Source organism: Cottoperca gobio, chromosome 15, assembly GCF_900634415.1.
Source record: "Cottoperca gobio chromosome 15, fCotGob3.1, whole genome shotgun sequence".
Taxonomy (NCBI): Eukaryota; Metazoa; Chordata; class Actinopteri; order Perciformes; family Bovichtidae; genus Cottoperca; species Cottoperca gobio.
The window spans coordinates 4181937-4199254 of NC_041369.1; the positions used below are offsets into that span (position 1 = coordinate 4181937).

Below are 17318 nucleotides of genomic sequence, written 5' to 3' on the forward strand. Positions count from 1 at the left end.
GCCCAGGATCTCCTGTTTACTAGACAGGCACTTTCAACCAACTAAGCCACAGCTACCCTCTTTTCATTCCCAAGCCACTGTCTAAAGGCTCCTTGAGCAAGGAATTTACCAAGACCAACATGTTGGGGCTCTCTGTAGTAAGAATATTCATAAATAAATGAATCACATACTTTGCTGATGAAATCTAAAGATTTCTTCACAGTTTTTAGAAATGAAATGAAATGATTCTAGACTGTGTATGAACATTAGTTGTATAAAGCATATGCTTTGGGTCATTTTGAGTGTCAATCACATCTATTCTGAAGAGACAATCTGATTTCACCTGAAGTTTAGAGACAGACTAAACACAGCTCTCATGTCAAGAGGCGCTGCTGGGATTTGAGCCCAGGATCTCCTGTTTACTAGACAGGCACTTTAACCAACTAAGCCACAGCTACCCTCTTTTCATTCCCAAGCCACTGTCTAAAGGCTCCTTGAGCAAGGAATTTACCAAGACCAACATGTTGGGGCTCTCTGTAGTAAGAATATTCATAAATAAATGAATCACATACTTTGCTGATGAAATCTAAAGATTTCTTCACAGTTTTTAGAAATGAAATGAAATGATTCTAGACTGTGTATGAACATTAGTTGTATAAAGCATATGCTTTGGGTCATTTTGAGTGTCAATCACATCTATTCTGAAGAGACAATCTGATTTCACCTGAAGTTTAGAGACAGACTAAACACAGCTCTCATGTCAAAGGGACTGCTGGGATTTGAGCCCAGGATCTCCTGTTTACTAGACAGGCACTTTAACCAACTAAGCCACAGTACCCTCTTTTCATTCCCAAGCCACTGTCTAAAGGCTCCTTGAGCAAGGAATTTACCAAGACCAACATGTTGGGGCTCTCTGTAGTAAGAATATTCATAAATAAATGAATCACATACTTTGCTGATGAAATCTAAAGATGTTTTCACAGTTTTTAGAGAATGATTCTAGACTGTGTATGAACATTAGTTGTATAAAGCATATGCTTTGGGTCATTTTGAGTGTCAATCACATCTATTCTGAAGAGACAATCTGATTTCACCTGAAGTTTAGAGACAGACTAAACACAGCTCTCATGTCAAAGGGACTGCTGGGATTTGAGCCCAGGATCTCCTGTTTACTAGACAGGCACTTTAACCAACTAAGCCACAGTACCCTCTTTTCATTCCCAAGCCACTGTCTAAAGGCTCCTTGAGCAAGGAATTTACCAAGACCAACATGTTGGGGCTCTCTGTAGTAAGAATATTCATAAATAAATGAATCACATACTTTGCTGATGAAATCTAAAGATTTCTTCACAGTTTTTAGAATGAAATGAAATGATTCTAGACTGTGTATGAACATTAGTTGTATAAAGCATATGCTTTGGGTCATTTTGAGTGTCAATCACATCTATTCTGAAGAGACAATCTGATTTCACCTGAAGTTTAGAGACAGACTAAACACATCTCTCATGTCAGAGGCGCTGCTGGGATTTGAGCCCAGGATCTCCTGTTTACTAGACAGGCACTTTAACCAACTAAGCCACAGCGACCTCTTTTCATTCCCAAGCCACTGTCTAAAGGCTCCTTGAGCAAGGAATTTACCAAGACCAACATGTTGGGGCTCTCTGTAGTAAGAATATTCATAAATAAATGAATCACATACTTTGCTGATGAAATCTAAAGATTTCTTCACAGTTTTTAGAAATGAAATGAAATGATTCTAGACTGTGTATGAACATTAGTTGTATAAAGCATATGCTTTGGGTCATTTTGAGTGTCAATCACATCTATTCTGAAGAGACAATCTGATTTCACCTGAAGTTTAGAGACAGACTAAACACAGCTCTCATGTCAAAGGCACTGCTGGGATTTGAGCCCAGGATCTCCTGTTTACTAGACAGGCACTTTAACCAACTAAGCCACAGCTACCCTCTTTTCATTCCCAAGCCACTGTCTAAAGGCTCCTTGAGCAAGGAATTTACCAAGACCAACATGTTGGGGCTCTCTGTAGTAAGAATATTCATAAATAAATGAATCACATACTTTGCTGATGAAATCTAAAGATGTTTTCACAGTTCTTAGAGATTATTGTAGACTGTGTATGGACATTAGTTGTATAAAGCATATGTTTTGTGTCATTTTGAGTGTAATTCACATCTATTCAGAAGAGACAATCTGATTTCACCTGAAGTTTAGAGACAGACTAAACACAGCTCTCATGTCAAAGGCACTGCTGGGATTTGAGCCCAGGATCTCCTGTTTACGAGACAGGCGCTTTACCACTAAGCCACAGCACCTTTGTTTTTCTTGGTCTTCTCTCATATGAAAGCTGCATTGATAACGATGATGTTAAATGCAGTTATAAAGATTTTAATACAGGAACTATGTTCTCTCATTCCAACAGTCAACTTTCAACCATAACTACAATCTACAATCTAAAGAGAGACATAATCTCTATGAAGAAAAGGCACTGCGGGGATTCGAGCCCAGATTCTCCTGTTTACAAAACAGGCACTTTCAACAACTAAGCCAAAGTGACTTATTTTCATGCTCAAGCCACTGTCTAAAGGCTCCTTGAGCAAGGAATTTACCAAGACCAACATGTTGGGGCTCTCTGTAGTAAGAATATTCATAAATAAATGAATCACATACTTTGCTGATGAAATCTAAAGATGTTTCACAGTTCTTAGAGATGATTCTAGACTGTGTATGAACATTAGTTGTATAAAGCTTATGTTTTGGGTCATTTTGAGTGTCAATCACATCTATTCTGAAGAGACAATCTGATTTCACCTGAAGTCTAGAGACAGACTAAACACATCTCTCATTTCAGGGCGCTGCTGGGATTCGAGCCCAGATTCTCCTGTTTACAAAACAGGCACTTTCAACAACTAAGCCAAAGCGACTTCTTTTCATGCTCAAGCCACTGTCTAAAGGCTCCTTGAGCAAGGAATTTACCAAGACCAACATGTTGGGGCTCTCTGTAGTAAGAATATTCATAAATAAATGAATCACATACTTTGCTGATGAAATCTAAAGATTTCTTCACAGTTTTTAGAAATGAAATGAAATGATTCTAGACTGTGTATGAACATTAGTTGTATAAAGCATATGCTTTGGGTCATTTTGAGTGTCAATCACATCTATTCTGAAGAGACAATCTGATTTCACCTGAAGTTTAGAGACAGACTAAACACAGCTCTCATGTCAAAGGGACTGCTGGGATTTGAGCCCAGGATCTCCTGTTTACTAGACAGGCACTTCAACCAACTAAGCCACAGCACCCTCTTTTCATTCCCAAGCCACTGTCTAAAGGCTCCTTGAGCAAGGAATTTACCAAGACCAACATGTTGGGGCTCTCTGTAGTAAGAATATTCATAAATAAATGAATCACATACTTTGCTGATGAAATCTAAAGATGTTTTCACAGTTTTTAGAGATGATTCTAGACTGTGTATGAACATTAGTTGTATAAAGCATATGCTTTTGTGTCATTTTGAGTGTCAATTCACATCTATTCTGAAGAGACAATCTGATTTCACCTGAAGTTTAGAGACAGACTAAACACAGCTCTCATGTCAAAGGGACTGCTGGGATTTGAGCCCAGGATCTCCTGTTTACTAGACAGGCACTTTAACCAACTAAGCCACAGTACCCTCTTTTCATTCCCAAGCCACTGTCTAAAGGCTCCTTGAGCAAGGAATTTACCAAGACCAACATGTTGGGGCTCTCTGTAGTAAGAATATTCATAAATAAATGAATCACATACTTTGCTGATGAAATCTAAAGATTTCTTCACAGTTTTTAGAAATGAAATGAAATGATTCTAGACTGTGTATGAACATTAGTTGTATAAAGCATATGCTTTGGGTCATTTTGAGTGTCAATCACATCTATTCTGAAGAGACAATCTGATTTCACCTGAAGTTTAGAGACAGACTAAACACAGCTCTCATGTCAAAGGGACTGCTGGGATTTGAGCCCAGGATCTCCTGTTTACTAGACAGGCACTTTAACCAACTAAGCCACAGTACCCTCTTTTCATTCCCAAGCCACTGTCTAAAGGCTCCTTGAGCAAGGAATTTACCAAGACCAACATGTTGGGGCTCTCTGTAGTAAGAATATTCATAAATAAATGAATCACATACTTTGCTGATGAAATCTAAAGATGTTCTTCACAGTTTTTAGAGATGATTCTAGACTGTGTATGAACATTAGTTGTATAAAGCATATGCTTTGGGTCATTTTGAGTGTCAATCACATCTATTCTGAAGAGACAATCTGATTTCACCTGAAGTTTAGAGACAGACTAAACACAGCTCTCATGTCAAAGGCACTGCTGGGATTTGAGCCCAGGATCTCCTGTTTACGAGACAGGCGCTTTACCACTAAGCCACAGCACCTTGTTTTTCTTGGTCTTCTCTCATATGAAAGCTGCATTGATAACGATGATGTTAAATGCAGTTATAAAGATTTGAATACAGGAACTATGTTCTCTCATTCCAACAGTCAACTTTCAACCATAACTACAATCTACAATCTAAAGAGAGACATAATCTCTATGAAGAAAAGGCACTGCGGGGATTCGAGCCCAGATTCTCCTGTTTACAAAACAGGCACTTTCAACAACTAAGCCAAAGTGACTTCTTTTCATGCTCAAGCCACTGTCTAAAGGCTCCTTGAGCAAGGAATTTACCAAGACCAACATGTTGGGGCTCTCTGTAGTAAGAATATTCATAAATAAATGAATCACATACTTTGCTGATGAAATCTAAAGATGTTTTCACAGTTCTTAGAGATGATTCTAGACTGTGTATGAACATTAGTTGTATAAAGCATATGCTTTGGGTCATTTTGAGTGTCAATCACATCTATTCTGAAGAGACAATCTGATTTCACCTGAAGTTTAGAGACAGACTAAACACATCTCTCATGTCAGAGGCGCTGCTGGGATTCGAGCCCAGATTCTCCTGTTTACAAACAGGCACTTTCAACAACTAAGCCAAAGCGACCTTCTTTTCATGCTCAAGCCACTGTCTAAAGGCTCCTTGAGCAAGGAATTTACCAAGACCAACATGTTGGGGCTCTCTGTAGTAAGAATATTCATAAATAAATGAATCACATACTTTGCTGATGAAATCTAAAGATTTCTTCACAGTTTTTAGAAATGAAATGAAATGATTCTAGACTGTGTATGAACATTAGTTGTATAAAGCATATGCTTTGGGTCATTTTGAGTGTCAATCACATCTATTCTGAAGAGACAATCTGATTTCACCTGAAGTTTAGAGACAGACTAAACACAGCTCTCATGTCAAAGGGACTGCTGGGATTTGAGCCCAGGATCTCCTGTTTACTAGACAGGCACTTTAACCAACTAAGCCACAGCTACCCTCTTTTCATTCCCAAGCCACTGTCTAAAGGCTCCTTGAGCAAGGAATTTACCAAGACCAACATGTTGGGGCTCTCTGTAGTAAGAATATTCATAAATAAATGAATCACATACTTTGCTGATGAAATCTAAAGATGTTTTCACAGTTCTTAGAGATTATTGTAGACTGTGTATGGACATTAGTTGTATAAAGCATATGTTTTGTGTCATTTTGAGTGTAATTCACATCTATTCAGAAGAGACAATCTGATTTCACCTGAAGTTTAGAGACAGACTAAACACAGCTCTCATGTCAAAGGCACTGCTGGGATTTGAGCCCAGGATCTCCTGTTTACGAGACAGGCGCTTTACCACTAAGCCACAGCACCTTTGTTTTCTTGGTCTTCTCTCATATGAAAGCTGCATTGATAACGATGATGTTAAATGCAGTTATAAAGATTTGAATACAGGAACTATGTTCTCTCATTCCAACAGTCAACTTTCAACCATAACTACAATCTACAATCTAAAGAGAGACATAATCTCTATGAAGAAAAGGCACTGCGGGGATTCGAGCCCAGATTCTCCTGTTTACAAAACAGGCACTTTCAACAACTAAGCCAAAGTGACTTCTTTTCATGCTCAAGCCACTGTCTAAAGGCTCCTTGAGCAAGGAATTTACCAAGACCAACATGTTGGGGCTCTCTGTAGTAAGAATATTCATAAATAAATGAATCACATACTTTGCTGATGAAATCTAAAGATGTTTCACAGTTCTTAGAGATGATTCTAGACTGTGTATGAACATTAGTTGTATAAAGCATATGTTTTGGGTCATTTTGAGTGTCAATCACATCTATTCTGAAGAGACAATCTGATTTCACCTGAAGTTAGAGACAGACTAAACACATCTCTCATGTCAGAGGCGACTGCTGGGATTTGAGCCCAGGATCTCCTGTTTACTAGACAGGCACTTTAACCAACTAAGCCACAGCTACCCTCTTTTCATTCCCAAGCCACTGTCTAAAGGCTCCTTGAGCAAGGAATTTACCAAGACCAACATGTTGGGGCTCTCTGTAGTAAGAATATTCATAAATAAATGAATCACATACTTTGCTGATGAAATCTAAAGATTTCTTCACAGTTTTTAGAAATGAAATGAAATGATTCTAGACTGTGTATGAACATTAGTTGTATAAAGCATATGCTTTGGGTCATTTTGAGTGTCAATCACATCTATTCTGAAGAGACAATCTGATTTCACCTGAAGTTTAGAGACAGACTAAACACATCTCTCATGTCAGAGGCGACTGCTGGGATTTGAAGCCCAGGATCTCCTGTTTACTAGACAGGCACTTTAACCAACTAAGCCACAGCACCCTCTTTTCATTCCCAAGCCACTGTCTAAAGGCTCCTTGAGCAAGGAATTTACCAAGACCAACATGTTGGGGCTCTCTGTAGTAAGAATATTCATAAATAAATGAATCACATACTTTGCTGATGAAATCTAAAGATGTTCTTCACAGTTTTTAGAAGATGATTCTAGACTGTGTATGAACATTAGTTGTATAAAGCATATGCTTTGGGTCATTTTGAGTGTCAATCACATCTATTCTGAAGAGACAATCTGATTTCACCTGAAGTTTAGAGACAGACTAAACACAGCTCTCATGTCAAAGGGACTGCTGGGATTTGAGCCCAGGATCTCCTGTTTACTAGACAGGCACTTTAACCAACTAAGCCACAGTACCCTCTTTTCATTCCCAAGCCACTGTCTAAAGGCTCCTTGAGCAAGGAATTTACCAAGACCAACATGTTGGGGCTCTCTGTAGTAAGAATATTCATAAATAAATGAATCACATACTTTGCTGATGAAATCTAAAGATTTCTTCACAGTTTTTAGAAATGAAATGAAATGATTCTAGACTGTGTATGAACATTAGTTGTATAAAGCATATGCTTTTGGGTCATTTTGAGTGTCAATCACATCTATTCTGAAGAGACAATCTGATTTCACCTGAAGTTTAGAGACAGACTAAACACATCTCTCATGTCAGAGGCGACTGCTGGGATTTGAGCCCAGGATCTCCTGTTTACTAGACAGGCACTTTAACCAACTAAGCCACAGCTACCCTCTTTTCATTCCCAAGCCACTGTCTAAAGGCTCCTTGAGCAAGGAATTTACCAAGACCAACATGTTGGGGCTCTCTGTAGTAAGAATATTCATAAATAAATGAATCACATACTTTGCTGATGAAATCTAAAGATTTCTTCACAGTTTTTAGAAATGAAATGAAATGATTCTAGACTGTGTATGAACATTAGTTGTATAAAGCATATGCTTTGGGTCATTTTGAGTGTCAATCACATCTATTCTGAAGAGACAATCTGATTTCACCTGAAGTTTAGAGACAGACTAAACACAGCTCTCATGTCAGAGGCGCTGCTGGGATTCTGAGCCCAGGATTCTCCTGTTTACTAGAACAGGCACTTTCAACAACTAAGCCACAGCGACCCTCTTTTCATTCCCAAGCCACTGTCTAAAGGCTCCTTGAGCAAGGAATTTACCAAGACCAACATGTTGGGGCTCTCTGTAGTAAGAATATTCATAAATAAATGAATCACATACTTTGCTGATGAAATCTAAAGATTTCTTCACAGTTTTTAGAATGAAATGAATGATTCTAGACTGTGTATGAACATTAGTTGTATAAAGCATATGCTTTGGGTCATTTTGAGTGTCAATCACATCTATTCTGAAGAGACAATCTGATTTCACCTGAAGTTTAGAGACAGACTAAACACATCTCTCATTTCAGAGGCGCTGCTGGGATTCGAGCCCAGATTCTCCTGTTTACAAAACAGGCACTTTCAACAACTAAGCCAAAGCGACTTCTTTTCATGCTCAAGCCACTGTCTAAAGGCTCCTTGAGCAAGGAATTTACCAAGACCAACATGTTGGGGCTCTCTGTAGTAAGAATATTCATAAATAAATGAATCACATACTTTGCTGATGAAATCTAAAGATTTCTTCACAGTTTTTAGAAATGAAATGAAATGATTCTAGACTGTGTATGAACATTAGTTGTATAAAGCATATGCTTTGGGTCATTTTGAGTGTCAATCACATCTATTCTGAAGAGACAATCTGATTTCACCTGAAGTTTAGAGACAGACTAAACACAGCTCTCATGTCAAAGGGACTGCTGGGATTTGAGCCCAGGATCTCCTGTTTACTAGACAGGCACTTTAACCAACTAAGCCACAGTACCCTCTTTTCATTCCCAAGCCACTGTCTAAAGGCTCCTTGAGCAAGGAATTTACCAAGACCAACATGTTGGGGCTCTCTGTAGTAAGAATATTCATAAATAAATGAATCACATACTTTGCTGATGAAATCTAAAGATTTCTTCACAGTTTTTAGAATGAAATGAATGATTCTAGACTGTGTATGAACATTAGTTGTATAAAGCATATGCTTTTGGGTCATTTTGAGTGTCAATCACATCTATTCTGAAGAGACAATCTGATTTCACCTGAAGTTTAGAGACAGACTAAACACAGCTCTCATGTCAAAGGGACTGCTGGGATTTGAGCCCAGGATCTCCTGTTTACTAGACAGGCACTTTAACCAACTAAGCCACAGTACCCTCTTTTCATTCCCAAGCCACTGTCTAAAGGCTCCTTGAGCAAGGAATTTACCAAGACCAACATGTTGGGGCTCTCTGTAGTAAGAATATTCATAAATAAATGAATCACATACTTTGCTGATGAAATCTAAAGATTTCTTCACAGTTTTTAGAATGAAATGAATGATTCTAGACTGTGTATGAACATTAGTTGTATAAAGCATATGCTTTGGGTCATTTTGAGTGTCAATCACATCTATTCTGAAGAGACAATCTGATTTCACCTGAAGTTTAGAGACAGACTAAACACATCTCTCATGTCAGAGGCGCTGCTGGGATTCTGAGCCCAGGATCTCCTGTTTACTAGAACAGGCACTTTAACCAACTAAGCCACAGCTACCCTCTTTTCATTCCCAAGCCACTGTCTAAAGGCTCCTTGAGCAAGGAATTTACCAAGACCAACATGTTGGGGCTCTCTGTAGTAAGAATATTCATAAATAAATGAATCACATACTTTGCTGATGAAATCTAAAGATTTCTTCACAGTTTTTAGAAATGAAATGAAATGATTCTAGACTGTGTATGAACATTAGTTGTATAAAGCATATGCTTTGGGTCATTTTGAGTGTCAATCACATCTATTCTGAAGAGACAATCTGATTTCACCTGAAGTTTAGAGACAGACTAAACACATCTCTCATGTCAGAGGCGCTGCTGGGATTTGAGCCCAGGATCTCCTGTTTACTAGAACAGGCACTTTAACCAACTAAGCCACAGCTACCCTCTTTTCATTCCCAAGCCACTGTCTAAAGGCTCCTTGAGCAAGGAATTTACCAAGACCAACATGTTGGGGCTCTCTGTAGTAAGAATATTCATAAATAAATGAATCACATACTTTGCTGATGAAATCTAAAGATTTCTTCACAGTTTTTAGAAATGAAATGAAATGATTCTAGACTGTGTATGAACATTAGTTGTATAAAGCATATGCTTTGGGTCATTTTGAGTGTCAATCACATCTATTCTGAAGAGACAATCTGATTTCACCTGAAGTTTAGAGACAGACTAAACACAGCTCTCATGTCAAAGGGACTGCTGGGATTTGAGCCCAGGATCTCCTGTTTACTAGACAGGCACTTTAACCAACTAAGCCACAGTACCCTCTTTTCATTCCCAAGCCACTGTCTAAAGGCTCCTTGAGCAAGGAATTTACCAAGACCAACATGTTGGGGCTCTCTGTAGTAAGAATATTCATAAATAAATGAATCACATACTTTGCTGATGAAATCTAAAGATTTCTTCACAGTTTTTAGAATGAATGAAATGATTCTAGACTGTGTATGAACATTAGTTGTATAAAGCATATGCTTTGGGTCATTTTGAGTGTCAATCACATCTATTCTGAAGAGACAATCTGATTTCACCTGAAGTTTAGAGACAGACTAAACACATCTCTCATGTCAGAGGCGCTGCTGGGATTCGAGCCCAGGATTCTCCTGTTTACTAGAACAGGCACTTTCAACAACTAAGCCACAGCTACCTTCTTTTCATTCTCAAGCCACTGTCTAAAGGCTCCTTGAGCAAGGAATTTACCAAGACCAACATGTTGGGGCTCTCTGTAGTAAGAATATTCATAAATAAATGAATCACATACTTTGCTGATGAAATCTAAAGATTTCTTCACAGTTTTTAGAATGAAATGAAATGATTCTAGACTGTGTATGAACATTAGTTGTATAAAGCATATGCTTTGTGTCATTTTGAGTGTCAATCACATCTATTCTGAAGAGACAATCTGATTTCACCTGAAGTTTAGAGACAGACTAAACACATCTCTCATTTCAGAGGCGCTGCTGGGATTCGAGCCCAGATTCTCCTGTTTACAAACAGGCACTTTCAACAACTAAGCCAAAGCGACTTCTTTTCATGCTCAAGCCACTGTCTAAAGGCTCCTTGAGCAAGGAATTTACCAAGACCAACATGTTGGGGCTCTCTGTAGTAAGAATATTCATAAATAAATGAATCACATACTTTGCTGATGAAATCTAAAGATTTCTTCACAGTTTTTAGAATGAAATGAAATGATTCTAGACTGTGTATGAACATTAGTTGTATAAAGCATATGCTTTGGGTCATTTTGAGTGTCAATCACATCTATTCTGAAGAGACAATCTGATTTCACCTGAAGTTTAGAGACAGACTAAACACATCTCTCATGTCAGAGGGACTGCTGGGATTTGAGCCCAGGATCTCCTGTTTACTAAGACAGGCACTTTCAACAACTAAGCCACAGCTACCTCTTTTCATTCCCAAGCCACTGTCTAAAGGCTCCTTGAGCAAGGAATTTACCAAGACCAACATGTTGGGGCTCTCTGTAGTAAGAATATTCATAAATAAATGAATCACATACTTTGCTGATGAAATCTAAAGATGTTTTCACAGTTTTTAGAGATGATTCTAGACTGTGTATGAACATTAGTTGTATAAAGCATATGTTTTGTGTCATTTTGAGTGTCAATCACATCTATTCTGAAGAGACAATCTGATTTCACCTGAAGTTTAGAGACAGACTAAACACATCTCTCATGTCAGAGGCGACTGCTGGGATTCGAGCCCAGGATCTCCTGTTTACTAGACAGGCACTTTAACCAACTAAGCCACAGCTACCCTCTTTTCATTCCCAAGCCACTGTCTAAAGGCTCCTTGAGCAAGGAATTTACCAAGACCAACATGTTGGGGCTCTCTGTAGTAAGAATATTCATAAATAAATGAATCACATACTTTGCTGATGAAATCTAAAGATTTCTTCACAGTTTTTAGAAATGAAATGAAATGATTCTAGACTGTGTATGAACATTAGTTGTATAAAGCATATGCTTTGGGTCATTTTGAGTGTCAATCACATCTATTCTGAAGAGACAATCTGATTTCACCTGAAGTTTAGAGACAGACTAAACACAGCTCTCATGTCAAAGGGACTGCTGGGATTTGAGCCCAGGATCTCCTGTTTACTAGACAGGCACTTTAACCAACTAAGCCACAGCTACCCTCTTTTCATTCCCAAGCCACTGTCTAAAGGCTCCTTGAGCAAGGAATTTACCAAGACCAACATGTTGGGGCTCTCTGTAGTAAGAATATTCATAAATAAATGAATCACATACTTTGCTGATGAAATCTAAAGATTTCTTCACAGTTTTTAGAAATGAAATGAATGATTCTAGACTGTGTATGAACATTAGTTGTATAAAGCATATGCTTTGGGTCATTTTGAGTGTCAATCACATCTATTCTGAAGAGACAATCTGATTTCACCTGAAGTTTAGAGACAGACTAAACACATCTCTCATGTCAGAGGCACTGCTGGGATTTGAGCCCAGGATCTCCTGTTTACTAGACAGGCACTTTAACCAACTAAGCCACAGCACCCTCTTTTCATTCCCAAGCCACTGTCTAAAGGCTCCTTGAGCAAGGAATTTACCAAGACCAACATGTTGGGGCTCTCTGTAGTAAGAATATTCATAAATAAATGAATCACATACTTTGCTGATGAAATCTAAAGATTTCTTCACAGTTTTTAGAAATGAAATGAAATGATTCTAGACTGTGTATGAACATTAGTTGTATAAAGCATATGCTTTGGGTCATTTTGAGTGTCAATCACATCTATTCTGAAGAGACAATCTGATTTCACCTGAAGTTTAGAGACAGACTAAACACAGCTCTCATGTCAAAGGGACTGCTGGGATTTGAGCCCAGGATCTCCTGTTTACTAGACAGGCACTTTAACCAACTAAGCCACAGCTACCCTCTTTTCATTCCCAAGCCACTGTCTAAAGGCTCCTTGAGCAAGGAATTTACCAAGACCAACATGTTGGGGCTCTCTGTAGTAAGAATATTCATAAATAAATGAATCACATACTTTGCTGATGAAATCTAAAGATGTTCTTCACAGTTTTTAGAGAATGATTCTAGACTGTGTATGAACATTAGTTGTATAAAGCATATGCTTTTGGGTCATTTTGAGTGTCAATCACATCTATTCTGAAGAGACAATCTGATTTCACCTGAAGTTTAGAGACAGACTAAACACATCTCTCATGTCAGAGGCGCTGCTGGGATTTGAGCCCAGGATCTCCTGTTTACTAGACAGGCACTTTAACCAACTAAGCCACAGCACCCTCTTTTCATTCCCAAGCCACTGTCTAAAGGCTCCTTGAGCAAGGAATTTACCAAGACCAACATGTTGGGGCTCTCTGTAGTAAGAATATTCATAAATAAATGAATCACATACTTTGCTGATGAAATCTAAAGATTTCTTCACAGTTTTTAGAAATGAAATGAAATGATTCTAGACTGTGTATGAACATTAGTTGTATAAAGCATATGCTTTGGGTCATTTTGAGTGTCAATCACATCTATTCTGAAGAGACAATCTGATTTCACCTGAAGTTTAGAGACAGACTAAACACAGCTCTCATGTCAAAGGGACTGCTGGGATTTGAGCCCAGGATCTCCTGTTTACTAGACAGGCACTTTAACCAACTAAGCCACAGTACCCTCTTTTCATTCCCAAGCCACTGTCTAAAGGCTCCTTGAGCAAGGAATTTACCAAGACCAACATGTTGGGGCTCTCTGTAGTAAGAATATTCATAAATAAATGAATCACATACTTTGCTGATGAAATCTAAAGATGTTTTCACAGTTTTTAGAAGATGATTCTAGACTGTGTATGAACATTAGTTGTATAAAGCATATGTTTTGTGTCATTTTGAGTGTCAATCACATCTATTCTGAAGAGACAATCTGATTTCACCTGAAGTTTAGAGACAGACTAAACACAGCTCTCATGTCAAAGGGACTGCTGGGATTTGAGCCCAGGATCTCCTGTTTACTAGACAGGCACTTTAACCAACTAAGCCACAGTACCCTCTTTTCATTCCCAAGCCACTGTCTAAAGGCTCCTTGAGCAAGGAATTTACCAAGACCAACATGTTGGGGCTCTCTGTAGTAAGAATATTCATAAATAAATGAATCACATACTTTGCTGATGAAATCTAAAGATGTTTTCACAGTTTTTAGAGATGATTCTAGACTGTGTATGAACATTAGTTGTATAAAGCATATGCTTTGTGTCATTTTGAGTGTCAATCACATCTATTCTGAAGAGACAATCTGATTTCACCTGAAGTTTAGAGACAGACTAAACACATCTCTCATGTCAGAGGCGCTGCTGGGATTTGAGCCCAGGATCTCCTGTTTACTAGACAGGCACTTTAACCAACTAAGCCACAGCTACCCTCTTTTCATTCCCAAGCCACTGTCTAAAGGCTCCTTGAGCAAGGAATTTACCAAGACCAACATGTTGGGGCTCTCTGTAGTAAGAATATTCATAAATAAATGAATCACATACTTTGCTGATGAAATCTAAAGATTTCTTCACAGTTTTTAGAAATGAAATGAATGATTCTAGACTGTGTATGAACATTAGTTGTATAAAGCATATGCTTTGGGTCATTTTGAGTGTCAATCACATCTATTCTGAAGAGACAATCTGATTTCACCTGAAGTTTAGAGACAGACTAAACACATCTCTCATGTCAGAGGCGCTGCTGGGATTTGAGCCCAGGATCTCCTGTTTACTAGACAGGCACTTTAACCAACTAAGCCACAGCTACCCTCTTTTCATTCCCAAGCCACTGTCTAAAGGCTCCTTGAGCAAGGAATTTACCAAGACCAACATGTTGGGGCTCTCTGTAGTAAGAATATTCATAAATAAATGAATCACATACTTTGCTGATGAAATCTAAAGATGTTTTCACAGTTCTTAGAGATTATTGTAGACTGTGTATGGACATTAGTTGTATAAAGCATATGTTTTGTGTCATTTTGAGTGTAATTCACATCTATTCAGAAGAGACAATCTGATTTCACCTGAAGTTTAGAGACAGACTAAACACAGCTCTCATGTCAAAGGCACTGCTGGGATTTGAGCCCAGGATCTCCTGTTTACGAGACAGGCGCTTTACCACTAAGCCACAGCACCTTTGTTTTTCTTGGTCTTCTCTCATATGAAAGCTGCATTGATAACGATGATGTTAAATGCAGTTATAAAGATTTTAATACAGGAACTATGTTCTCTCATTCCAACAGTCAACTTTCAACCATAACTACAATCTACAATCTAAAGAGAGACATAATCTCTATGAAGAAAAGGCACTGCGGGGATTCGAGCCCAGATTCTCCTGTTTACAAAACAGGCACTTTCAACAACTAAGCCAAAGTGACTTATTTTCATGCTCAAGCCACTGTCTAAAGGCTCCTTGAGCAAGGAATTTACCAAGACCAACATGTTGGGGCTCTCTGTAGTAAGAATATTCATAAATAAATGAATCACATACTTTGCTGATGAAATCTAAAGATGTTTCACAGTTCTTAGAGATGATTCTAGACTGTGTATGAACATTAGTTGTATAAAGCATTATGTTTTGGGTCATTTTGAGTGTCAATCACATCTATTCTGAAGAGACAATCTGATTTCACCTGAAGTCTAGAGACAGACTAAACACATCTCTCATTTCAGAGGCGCTGCTGGGATTCGAGCCCAGATTCTCCTGTTTACAAAACAGGCACTTTCAACAACTAAGCCAAAGCGACTTCTTTTCATGCTCAAGCCACTGTCTAAAGGCTCCTTGAGCAAGGAATTTACCAAGACCAACATGTTGGGGCTCTCTGTAGTAAGAATATTCATAAATAAATGAATCACATACTTTGCTGATGAAATCTAAAGATTTCTTCACAGTTTTTAGAATGAAATGAAATGATTCTAGACTGTGTATGAACATTAGTTGTATAAAGCATATGCTTTGGGTCATTTTGAGTGTCAATCACATCTATTCTGAAGAGACAATCTGATTTCACCTGAAGTTTAGAGACAGACTAAACACAGCTCTCATGTCAAAGGGACTGCTGGGATTTGAGCCCAGGATCTCCTGTTTACTAGACAGGCACTTTCAACCAACTAAGCCACAGCTACCCTCTTTTCATTCCCAAGCCACTGTCTAAAGGCTCCTTGAGCAAGGAATTTACCAAGACCAACATGTTGGGGCTCTCTGTAGTAAGAATATTCATAAATAAATGAATCACATACTTTGCTGATGAAATCTAAAGATTTCTTCACAGTTTTTAGAAATGAAATGAAATGATTCTAGACTGTGTATGAACATTAGTTGTATAAAGCATATGCTTTGGGTCATTTTGAGTGTCAATCACATCTATTCTGAAGAGACAATCTGATTTCACCTGAAGTTTAGAGACAGACTAAACACATCTCTCATGTCAAAGGGACTGCTGGGATTTGAGCCCAGGATCTCCTGTTTACTAGACAGGCACTTTAACCAACTAAGCCACAGCTACCCTCTTTTCATTCCCAAGCCACTGTCTAAAGGCTCCTTGAGCAAGGAATTTACCAAGACCAACATGTTGGGGCTCTCTGTAGTAAGAATATTCATAAATAAATGAATCACATACTTTGCTGATGAAATCTAAAGATGTTTTCACAGTTTTTAGAAGATTATTCTAGACTGTGTATGGACATTAGTTGTATAAAGCATATGTTTTGTGTCATTTTGAGTGTCAATCACATCTATTCTGAAGAGACAATCTGATTTCACCTGAAGTTATAGAGACAGACTAAACACAGCTCTCATGTCAAAGGGACTGCTGGGATTTGAGCCCAGGATCTCCTGTTTACTAGACAGGCACTTTAACCAACTAAGCCACAGTACCCTCTTTTCATTCCCAAGCCACTGTCTAAAGGCTCTCTTGAGCAAGGAACTTACCAAGACCAACATGTTGGGGCTCTCTGTAGTAAGAATATTCATAAATAAATGAATCACATACTTTGCTGATGAAATCTAAAGATTTCTTCACAGTTTTTAGAAATGAAATGAAATGATTCTAGACTGTGTATGAACATTAGTTGTATAAAGCACATGCTTTGGGTCATTTTTAGTGTCAATCACATCTATTCTGAAGAGACAATCTGATTTCACCTGAAGTTGAGAGGAACAGACTAAACACAGCTCTCATGTCAAAGGGACTGCTGGGATTTTAGCCCAGGATCTCATTGTTTACTAGACAGGCACTTTAACCAACTAAGCCACAGTACCCTCTTTTCTATTCCCAAGAGCCACTGTCCTAAAGGCTTCCTGAGCAAGGAATTTACCAAGACCAAACATGTTGGGCTCTCTGTAGGACGAATATTCATAAATAAATGAATCACATACTTTGCTGATGAAATCTAA

At 38.3% G+C, this 17318-nt stretch overlaps 27 non-coding genes across 27 annotated transcripts; all 27 read right to left on the reverse strand.

Moving 5' to 3' along the window:
* Positions 1–363: 363 nt before the first annotated feature.
* On the reverse strand, positions 364–437 carry trnat-agu (transfer RNA threonine (anticodon AGU)). Its single transcript has one exon. It is a non-coding gene; the product is annotated as a tRNA-Thr (tRNA).
* Positions 438–743: 306 nt separating this feature from the next.
* Positions 744–817, reverse strand: trnat-agu (transfer RNA threonine (anticodon AGU)). Its single transcript has one exon. It is a non-coding gene; the product is annotated as a tRNA-Thr (tRNA).
* Positions 818–1113: 296 nt separating this feature from the next.
* Positions 1114–1187, reverse strand: trnat-agu (transfer RNA threonine (anticodon AGU)). Its single transcript has one exon. It is a non-coding gene; the product is annotated as a tRNA-Thr (tRNA).
* Positions 1188–1491: 304 nt separating this feature from the next.
* On the reverse strand, positions 1492–1565 carry trnat-agu (transfer RNA threonine (anticodon AGU)). Its single transcript has one exon. It is a non-coding gene; the product is annotated as a tRNA-Thr (tRNA).
* A 305-nt stretch (positions 1566–1870) lies between these two features.
* On the reverse strand, positions 1871–1944 carry trnat-agu (transfer RNA threonine (anticodon AGU)). The gene has a single exon. It is a non-coding gene; the product is annotated as a tRNA-Thr (tRNA).
* Positions 1945–2240: 296 nt separating this feature from the next.
* On the reverse strand, positions 2241–2312 carry trnat-cgu (transfer RNA threonine (anticodon CGU)). The gene has a single exon. It is a non-coding gene; the product is annotated as a tRNA-Thr (tRNA).
* A 1285-nt stretch (positions 2313–3597) lies between these two features.
* On the reverse strand, positions 3598–3671 carry trnat-agu (transfer RNA threonine (anticodon AGU)). The gene has a single exon. It is a non-coding gene; the product is annotated as a tRNA-Thr (tRNA).
* Positions 3672–3976: 305 nt separating this feature from the next.
* trnat-agu (transfer RNA threonine (anticodon AGU)) lies at positions 3977–4050 on the reverse strand. Its single transcript has one exon. It is a non-coding gene; the product is annotated as a tRNA-Thr (tRNA).
* A 296-nt stretch (positions 4051–4346) lies between these two features.
* On the reverse strand, positions 4347–4418 carry trnat-cgu (transfer RNA threonine (anticodon CGU)). The gene has a single exon. It is a non-coding gene; the product is annotated as a tRNA-Thr (tRNA).
* A 915-nt stretch (positions 4419–5333) lies between these two features.
* Positions 5334–5407, reverse strand: trnat-agu (transfer RNA threonine (anticodon AGU)). Its single transcript has one exon. It is a non-coding gene; the product is annotated as a tRNA-Thr (tRNA).
* A 296-nt stretch (positions 5408–5703) lies between these two features.
* Positions 5704–5775, reverse strand: trnat-cgu (transfer RNA threonine (anticodon CGU)). Its single transcript has one exon. It is a non-coding gene; the product is annotated as a tRNA-Thr (tRNA).
* A 535-nt stretch (positions 5776–6310) lies between these two features.
* Positions 6311–6384, reverse strand: trnat-agu (transfer RNA threonine (anticodon AGU)). The gene has a single exon. It is a non-coding gene; the product is annotated as a tRNA-Thr (tRNA).
* A 679-nt stretch (positions 6385–7063) lies between these two features.
* On the reverse strand, positions 7064–7137 carry trnat-agu (transfer RNA threonine (anticodon AGU)). The gene has a single exon. It is a non-coding gene; the product is annotated as a tRNA-Thr (tRNA).
* Positions 7138–7444: 307 nt separating this feature from the next.
* Positions 7445–7518, reverse strand: trnat-agu (transfer RNA threonine (anticodon AGU)). Its single transcript has one exon. It is a non-coding gene; the product is annotated as a tRNA-Thr (tRNA).
* A 1066-nt stretch (positions 7519–8584) lies between these two features.
* On the reverse strand, positions 8585–8658 carry trnat-agu (transfer RNA threonine (anticodon AGU)). The gene has a single exon. It is a non-coding gene; the product is annotated as a tRNA-Thr (tRNA).
* Positions 8659–8962: 304 nt separating this feature from the next.
* trnat-agu (transfer RNA threonine (anticodon AGU)) lies at positions 8963–9036 on the reverse strand. The gene has a single exon. It is a non-coding gene; the product is annotated as a tRNA-Thr (tRNA).
* A 1066-nt stretch (positions 9037–10102) lies between these two features.
* trnat-agu (transfer RNA threonine (anticodon AGU)) lies at positions 10103–10176 on the reverse strand. The gene has a single exon. It is a non-coding gene; the product is annotated as a tRNA-Thr (tRNA).
* Positions 10177–11608: 1432 nt separating this feature from the next.
* Positions 11609–11682, reverse strand: trnat-agu (transfer RNA threonine (anticodon AGU)). Its single transcript has one exon. It is a non-coding gene; the product is annotated as a tRNA-Thr (tRNA).
* A 306-nt stretch (positions 11683–11988) lies between these two features.
* On the reverse strand, positions 11989–12062 carry trnat-agu (transfer RNA threonine (anticodon AGU)). Its single transcript has one exon. It is a non-coding gene; the product is annotated as a tRNA-Thr (tRNA).
* A 305-nt stretch (positions 12063–12367) lies between these two features.
* Positions 12368–12441, reverse strand: trnat-agu (transfer RNA threonine (anticodon AGU)). The gene has a single exon. It is a non-coding gene; the product is annotated as a tRNA-Thr (tRNA).
* A 678-nt stretch (positions 12442–13119) lies between these two features.
* Positions 13120–13193, reverse strand: trnat-agu (transfer RNA threonine (anticodon AGU)). The gene has a single exon. It is a non-coding gene; the product is annotated as a tRNA-Thr (tRNA).
* A 305-nt stretch (positions 13194–13498) lies between these two features.
* trnat-agu (transfer RNA threonine (anticodon AGU)) lies at positions 13499–13572 on the reverse strand. The gene has a single exon. It is a non-coding gene; the product is annotated as a tRNA-Thr (tRNA).
* Positions 13573–13868: 296 nt separating this feature from the next.
* On the reverse strand, positions 13869–13942 carry trnat-agu (transfer RNA threonine (anticodon AGU)). Its single transcript has one exon. It is a non-coding gene; the product is annotated as a tRNA-Thr (tRNA).
* Positions 13943–14237: 295 nt separating this feature from the next.
* trnat-agu (transfer RNA threonine (anticodon AGU)) lies at positions 14238–14311 on the reverse strand. Its single transcript has one exon. It is a non-coding gene; the product is annotated as a tRNA-Thr (tRNA).
* A 305-nt stretch (positions 14312–14616) lies between these two features.
* On the reverse strand, positions 14617–14690 carry trnat-agu (transfer RNA threonine (anticodon AGU)). The gene has a single exon. It is a non-coding gene; the product is annotated as a tRNA-Thr (tRNA).
* Positions 14691–14986: 296 nt separating this feature from the next.
* On the reverse strand, positions 14987–15058 carry trnat-cgu (transfer RNA threonine (anticodon CGU)). Its single transcript has one exon. It is a non-coding gene; the product is annotated as a tRNA-Thr (tRNA).
* A 1668-nt stretch (positions 15059–16726) lies between these two features.
* On the reverse strand, positions 16727–16800 carry trnat-agu (transfer RNA threonine (anticodon AGU)). The gene has a single exon. It is a non-coding gene; the product is annotated as a tRNA-Thr (tRNA).
* Between the last annotated feature and the right edge of the window lie 518 nt (positions 16801–17318).